This window comes from Procambarus clarkii, chromosome 24 (assembly GCF_040958095.1).
Source record: "Procambarus clarkii isolate CNS0578487 chromosome 24, FALCON_Pclarkii_2.0, whole genome shotgun sequence".
Taxonomy (NCBI): domain Eukaryota; kingdom Metazoa; phylum Arthropoda; class Malacostraca; order Decapoda; family Cambaridae; genus Procambarus; species Procambarus clarkii.
The window spans coordinates 18,816,721-18,824,805 of NC_091173.1; positions in this window are offsets into that span (position 1 = coordinate 18,816,721).

Here is an 8,085-nt window from a genome sequence, read left to right on the forward strand (position 1 = left end):
TAAAATCATATATATACTTTATATTCAATTAAAAATTTATATTTGTTTATATTAGCTTTTTGTATAGTTGTGTATAGGTTTGGTATTTTAGCTGTGTTGGCAAGTGTATATTACGTGGATGAGATACTTATTTTTCTTTTTGTTCCAGGTAGCAAATCTTTAACAACAACAACTTTTTTTTGGTCCACGGGAGACATGTCCCGTCACGCAGGGTGCAGTCGCACCTCCACAGATCTCCAGTATCATCTATTGATACTGGTAATGGGTCAAAAGGGCCACCACTTACGGGCTATTCATGCCCGTGCCACCTTTTGGGTGGCTTAATCTTCATCAATCAATCAATACTGAGAGAGGAAACGGGTTTACCATAGCCCGTGCTGCTTGGAACTTTTTGTGCCGAGTAGCTGAATCTAAAACAACAACTGAGAGAGAGGTGTGCTTCCAGTATGAAAATTAACAAAAGCACAGTTTTAGAAAAGTTGTAACGTAAGCAGCTGCCAGTCGTCTGTCAAGTGTTTTTCATTCACAAACAGGTGACTGGGTTAACGAACATTTGACCTTTGTTGATGAGGACGGGCTGCCTGATTATTATTTTTACTTTTTTTTATACGCAGGTGGGTACAATAACAGACGACTGCTGACTCCTGTTAGCAGGTTGAGAGCCGCAGACTGTTGAATCTCCAGTGTCTGAAAAGGACTGGTGGTCTATATATATATATATATATATATATATATATATATATATATATATATATATATATATATATATATATATATATATATATATATATATATATATATTATGTTTTATGCATCTTACTAATCTCTAGTTGGTTGCCTGTCCGTCAGACTAGGTGTCTCTGCCTTCGTGCCTGTCTGTATCTCACTATCTGCCTGTCAGTCGGTCTGTCTCAGTATCTGCGTTTCTTTCTGTTTCTGCTTGTCCGCCTAACTCTGCTAACGTGTCATTTCTGCCTGTCTCACTCTCTCTGCCTGGGTATCAAGCTCAGCTTCTCTCTCTCTCTCTCTCTCTCTCTCTCTCTCTCTCTCTCTCTCTCTCTCTCTCTCTCTCTCTCTCTCTCTCTCTCTCCCTCTCTCTCTCTCTCTCTCTCTCTCTCTCTCTCTCTCTCTCTCTCTCTGCTTGCCTGTCTGCCCAGGTATCGGACACAGCGACGGAGAATTGTAGTTCTGTTCGGTTTCAAAATTTCGGTTAATTTTGCATAATAACTACTGAGAAAGTTCCACTAAATTTTGGTTCCTCAATAAAGTGCCAAATACGCGTTAAGTGTGTTGCTGAGTACAGTGCAGGTTATGGTAGAGCAATAGTTTAAAATTCATCTATTCGAAAAAGTCGTACAGCCGAGCTAGTGGCGTCTGAACTGTGATTCGTGCTTCGTAGTACTCCAAACCTTCATTTAAATTTCAAAATCGCCTTATTTCACAGTACATGTTTTTTTTAGCTAGTGTTTACATACAAATTCTCGTTCTGAATTCCAAAACAATGTTAATATGTCTTCGGCATTGCGTAAATTGAGAAGTATAGTGGTAATAAAAATAATAATAATAAAAATTAAAAAAAATGCATAACACGGTTAAGTGGTTAAATAGTTCTTACAGAAAATGTATATTTAATAAAGGCCTTTATTACACAAAGTGTGAAATAAAATCGACAAGCACAAGAAAAAATATCTAAAGAAGCATAAATAAGAACAAAAGATCATCTTCTCCAATAAGTAAAATATATAACCCCCCAAAAAATGGATGGAAAGAAAAAATACAATATCAAAAGAAGAACAATATAATAACACACACAGATAACCAGTTCCGATGCAAGAAAATATATTGCATAAAACATCGATCCGGATCCAAGAACGGTCGAGAGGATACGGCAGGCCACATAATTAAGTGTCCGCATCACACAAAAAAGAAAACAGAGAGAGAGAGAGAATGGGCGAACGCGAGATGGTTCTAACATAGGGCAACAAATATACTCTTAAACGAGCGTATATCCTGCTAGCGGCCACATTTATGTTCGCGGTAATGGCCTCTTAAATGTTTAACATTTTGTTGTATAAGGAAGGGAAGCGACGCTGAAGGCTTACTGGTCTGAGAACGATGGGGATATTAGGTGGGAGTGTTGTCACACTTTGTGTACTGGGGTGCTCGTGACGTCACACTTTGTGTACCGGGGTGCTCGTGACGTCACACTTTGTGTACTGGGGTGCTAGTGGTGTCACACTTTGTGTACTGGGATGCTAGTGGTGTCACACTTTGTGTACTGGGGTGCTCGTGACGTCACACTTTGTGTACCGGGGTGCTCGTGACGTCACACTTTGTGTACTGGGGTGCTCGTGACGTCACACTTTGTGTACCGGGGTGCTCGTGACGTCACACTTTGTGTACTGGGGTGATAGTGGTGTCACACTTTGTGTACTGGGGTGATAGTGGTGTCACACTTTGTGATTATATATAGGTGAGATATATATACCACTTTCTAGGTACAGTATATATATTGGAGGTACCACCTCTGGTTGCGTTTGCAGGGACCTTTCGACCTCAAAGAAGACGATATGCAGCATCCGGGGAAGCCTTGTGGGGCACCTGCGAACACACGCACATTGTCTTCTATATATATATATATATATATATATATATATATATATATATATATATATATATATATATATATATATATATATATATATATAATACTGGTATTTATACACCTATATCAACCACGTCCTCGTGCTCCTAACCAGAAAGCAATCAAAATACGAAAAACATAAACAAGATTGACCAATTATATCTTACACACACACACACACACACACACACACACACACACACACACACACACACAGTCCTGGTTTTTGCTTGTGTCCAATTTGTTGTAATCGTCTCGTTCGTAAAGGACAAATTGGGCCATAAAAATAACTTTGATATACAGTAGTACCCAAAAGATTAACTAGTATTTGTGCTTCCTAATTGAAGATAGCCAAATTTGAATCAGTCGTTTGGTTAGATAGTTGAGGTGGGTGATGAATTAGGCTACCACACGGGCCTGTCTGGTTGGTTGTCTAGGTTCAGCATCAAGGAGCCTTTTTTTAATTATAATATTATAAAAAAGGCCTCCGTGATATAGTAGCGTATTTCGTAGCTTTTGTTCTTGTATTTAAGTATTTATTCGTTTGTGTAGACTTTAAGGTCGAGCGTTAACTCTTGGGCCCGTGCGGGCGTGGTCCATGTTCTGCCTAATGATTATTTCGAAAATTATGTGTACGTGTATGATCTTGTATGTGGCGATTATGTCTCTTCTTCATTCCAGCGTGAGCATTCCCAATACTTTCGAAATTTCTGTATACCGTCACATCAACAATGGGCTCGAGACTGATCACAAATAGTCTCTAAATTAAGCAGCTGAGATATGCAGAGCGCTGATGTTATAACTGATGTGATTATCCCGCACACCGCCCCAGTGGGCAGCGGATGACCAAACCACAACTCAGAAGTTGGAGAAGCGGCGAAATTGAAATTGAAATTGAAATAAGTTTATTGAGGTAAAATACGCACAAAGGGATGAGGTAGCTCAAGCTATTCTCATCCCGTTCAGTACATCGTGTTAATACATACATAGACACACATCACAAACAATAAACGTATTACCAAACATTCTGAGAGATAAACATATACATTTCCTGAGAAGCGGCGACGTTTTGGTCCGTTCTGGACCATTATACATTCCTTAACGTGGGATTTATTCACGTTGAATTCCGTTTACCAAGTTTTGCTTCAAACACTTATGATGTCCAGGTGGTCTTGTAGGGCATGACAATCGTCTAAGTTTATTAACTTCTCGAGGAGCTTAGCATCACCAGCAAACATGTTCATATATAGTTATGTAACCGTGGTGCAGTGGTACAGCACTCGCCCGGCGTTTCGCGAGCGCTTTGGCGTGGGTTCATATTCTGGCCGGGAGGATTGATTCCGCGTCAATCCTTAACTGTAGCCTCTGCTCACCCAACAGTAAAATGGGTACCTGGTTGTTAAACGATTTGGCGGGTCGTATTCCGGGGAAAACAAGAATTAAGAACTTGCCCGAAACGCTATGCGTCCTGGTGGCTGTACAAGAATGTAAGAACTCTTGTATAAAAAAATATAAAAAAAATAAGAAATCTCGTCTGAGCATCACTATACATGTGTGTGTGAAAAACAAATTGTGTTTAACACATTTTCCCACATACCTTGAAGCAGTAGCCAGCCTCGCAGATCAAGGATAACGCTGGACTAGAAGACAATTTGTTTTTAATTTACTGTGAGAGAAATTAGGGGTCTTCTTCGCCATATTTAGTGTTTGCGTGAGGTTGGTGAGCCAGTGGCGGGGGAAACTTGTTACCCAGATCCCGCTCAAGAAGTTCGCTCATGTTAAAAGAACGTTAAATAAAAGAATATCCGGGTTGGAGAAACTTGCATTTAGAAAAATCAGTTCCACTCGAAACATGACAATAAATCAGCGAACTTGAGTAATGATGCGGGAACACAGGGAGAGTGACGACGGACCTAAGGAACAACCATTTACTGATGGAAGCTATCAAGTTTTTTTTTTTTTTAGTTTTTTTTTTTTTAGTTTTTTTTTACCAGATACTTGGCTAAGCATTTAATAATTGTAATAATACATTGTGTTTGAGGGCAGGCAGCCAGTATATATAAACTCTTGGCTCCTCCCCCCCCCCCTCCCCCACACGAACATCGAATTACCGACCCGTCGAATTCGATAATTCGACGAATTACTGAATCGTCGAATTACCGACGAGAGTTACATCCTTCGTCCAGGATGGAACCCCACATCAAGCTGACTAACTCTTCTGTACACATAGGTACACATGGGTACACATGGGTACACATGGGTACACATGGAAGACTAGCAAGGAAATTACAGGAAAGTGGAATAAATGGTTGAATACTAGAATGGATCAAACAATATTTAAAACAAAGACAGCAAAGGGTCACCGTACAAGGAAATGATTGTGACTGGAGAAATGTCGTGAGTAGGGTACCGCAAGGTTCCATTTTGGGGCCAACTTCTTTTGTCATGTAGATTAATGGCATAGATGAAATTATTACAAACCACATCATAAAATTTGCAGATGACACTGAGATTTATGATAAAGTGGGAAGTGAAAATGATAATGGATAAAGTGGGAAGTGAAAATGATAATGAGGCCTTATACAAAGAGATCTACATGGAAGCCACAAATGGTCGGAAGATTAGTAAATGCTTTTTAATATTGGAAAATGCAAGACCTGGCATGTGGGTCATACCAATTCACGTCACAACTACCAAATCAACAACATTACTTTGCAGCAGTTTGATGAAGAAAGAGGTCATTGGAGTCAGTATTCCACCAATCACTGAAAGTTGCACAAGTGGGAGCTCAGTAAAAAAAAAAATATCCTAGGAATAGTCAAACGAAACTTTGACTTCAAAGAAAAGAAAGTAGTTATTAAACTGCATAAATCTGTGGTGCGTCCCCACTTGGATTGTTGCATCCAAGCATGGAGACTTCACCTTCAGGAAGACATATCTGCTTCAGAGAAGGTTCAACACTGGGAAACAAAAATAATTCCTGAACTAAGTCGACTTTCATACCAGAGACGATTGATTAGGGGGGGGGTTAGAAATAGCCTAAGCTACTCTATCCCTTTGAGATAATTTTCTTGTCTCAATAAACATACATGAACTTAAACTTGAGGGACACAGGGTTAACAACATTGCAAACCAAATATGATAGGGCTGATCTCATCGAAACTTTAAAATACTGCATTCTTTCTAAAATCAGATATTATGTTCCTCGCCCTGCCCTGGTGACGCTCTATTACTTCCTCATCTATCCTTACCTCAATTATGGTATTTGTGCTTGGGGTTCTACACCCTATACTACACAAAATCATTTACGTCCTCTAATTACTCAACACAAAGCTGCTATTAGAACAATATCTAACTTTGGCCCCAGACAGCACTCGGTACCCTTACACAAATCTTTGAATATGTTAGATATTAAGTCACTGCACATTCTCTCATGTGTACTCTATATATTTAAAACTCTTAACTGCAATGTCAATCTTGACCTTAAAAGTTTCCTTGAATGTTGTAACAGAACCCATGGGCACCACACCAGAAACAAATATCTACCAATCCTTGTAAAAATTTATTGTATGTATGTACCTTACCTAAATAAAATTGTATTGTATTGTATCTATTTGATATTCCAAAGTGCGCCTTAATCAAACTAGAAATGCTCTACAACTTAAGGGACCCAGAATGTGGAATGACTTCCCTAATCGTGTCAAAGGCTGTACGCCTCTCAACCAGTTTAAGAGTAGAACAATCGTGTCAAAAGCTGTACCCCTCTCAAACAGTTTAAGAGTAGAACTAAGTTCTACCTAATTAACTCCATGTAACCTACCTTACCCCCTAAATGTCAACCCATGTCTTGCTATTCTAAACAATTCTGTTTGTTGACCAACTTGTACAATTGCTGATATTTGCCATGTTCCCCCCTCCCTTTTTTTAATTTTTTATTCTTTTTTTCAACACAATTTATACTTTACTCCCAATTACTATTATATTAAGTTTAGTCTAAGTGTTTTCCTCCACACCTTGCCCGAAACACTATGCGTATTAGTGGCTTTAGGTATGTACAAGCTCTATAAATCCAACAGTATGTTTGTAACTCTGCATCTATGTACTTACTTTTCCTAAATAAAATATTATTATTATTATTATTATTATTATTAGTATTATTATTATTATTATTATTATTATTATTATTATTATTATTATTATTATTATTATTATTATTACTGAACAATTTGGAGGAAATTGATCCAGATCACTTCTTCAAAAGGTCTGATGTAACACAAAAAAGGAGCATTGGTTTCAATCCCAACAAGCCACAATGCAGGACAGAAAACAGAAAATGTTTTTTTTCACACCGCCTACCCGCCGAAGCAGTAAATGCCAAAACACTGCTGAATTTCAAAAGCCATCTCGATAAAATCAGAAAAAATGTGGGGACCTTTGACAAGTCGCCGGCTTCCTATCCTCGTCGAGGACACTAGAAAGATAGTGCCTCTCAGATAAATTCGGGTAAATATTCACAGGCTTCCTGTCCCCAATAAAAACAAATTAATTTGGTTGAGTTCGTGTAGTGTTCTTATTTTTATTTGAGTTAGTGTTAAATTTTATATTCGTTTTCTGTTAATAAATAATATGAGAGAACTTTGGTTTCCTTTTGTCAGAGACGGGAGACTTATCGAGGTTCTCGCAGGCCTGTGGTTTATTTATTCCTGCCGTCACGTTCCTGAAGACACCCTCATAAATACTGTCAAGCAGTATCCTCCCAGCGATAAGCAGCTTGACGATTAAAAGCGACCTCAGAACACTGAAAAGATTTACTGAACAAAAAATTGTTACCACTTACGAGCTATTCATGCTCGTGCCACCTCTTGGGTAGCTTAATCTTTATCGATCAATCAATCTTCAATTATATGCTGAAGGAGGAACTAGGAGAGTCTCATGTTATGTCAAAAGTACCATACCTGCTGAGATAATTGGAATCCCTCAGAGATATAGACGTATTGAAAGTATTAGTTTGCAGGATACAATTACAAGACCGAGAGTTAAATTTCATTAATCTATACATCTCTGATAGCTCCCTTGATTTAAGATACTTGCCAGATTCCTTCTTTTCTAAATATACACTAGTGGTAGGTGATTTTTATGCCAGACATCCAGCTTTTGGATCAAAGGGTTGCATGATCAAGGAATGGTTGCAGATGGTACCAGTTTTTGCAGGAACATGTTATTCAACTACTGGCCGACCCCTCTCCTACTCATCTGCGGGGAAGGAGATTAGATTATGCTTGTTTGATAAATGCTCAGGGCATAGAGGGGAATTGTCTTACTGTGGATGAAACGTTAAGTGATCATTTTGCATTACAAATACAGCTTAAACTAGATAAAGTGGTAAGACACTCGCCTGGCGTTCCGCGAGCGCTATGTCATGGGTTCGTATCCTGGCCGAG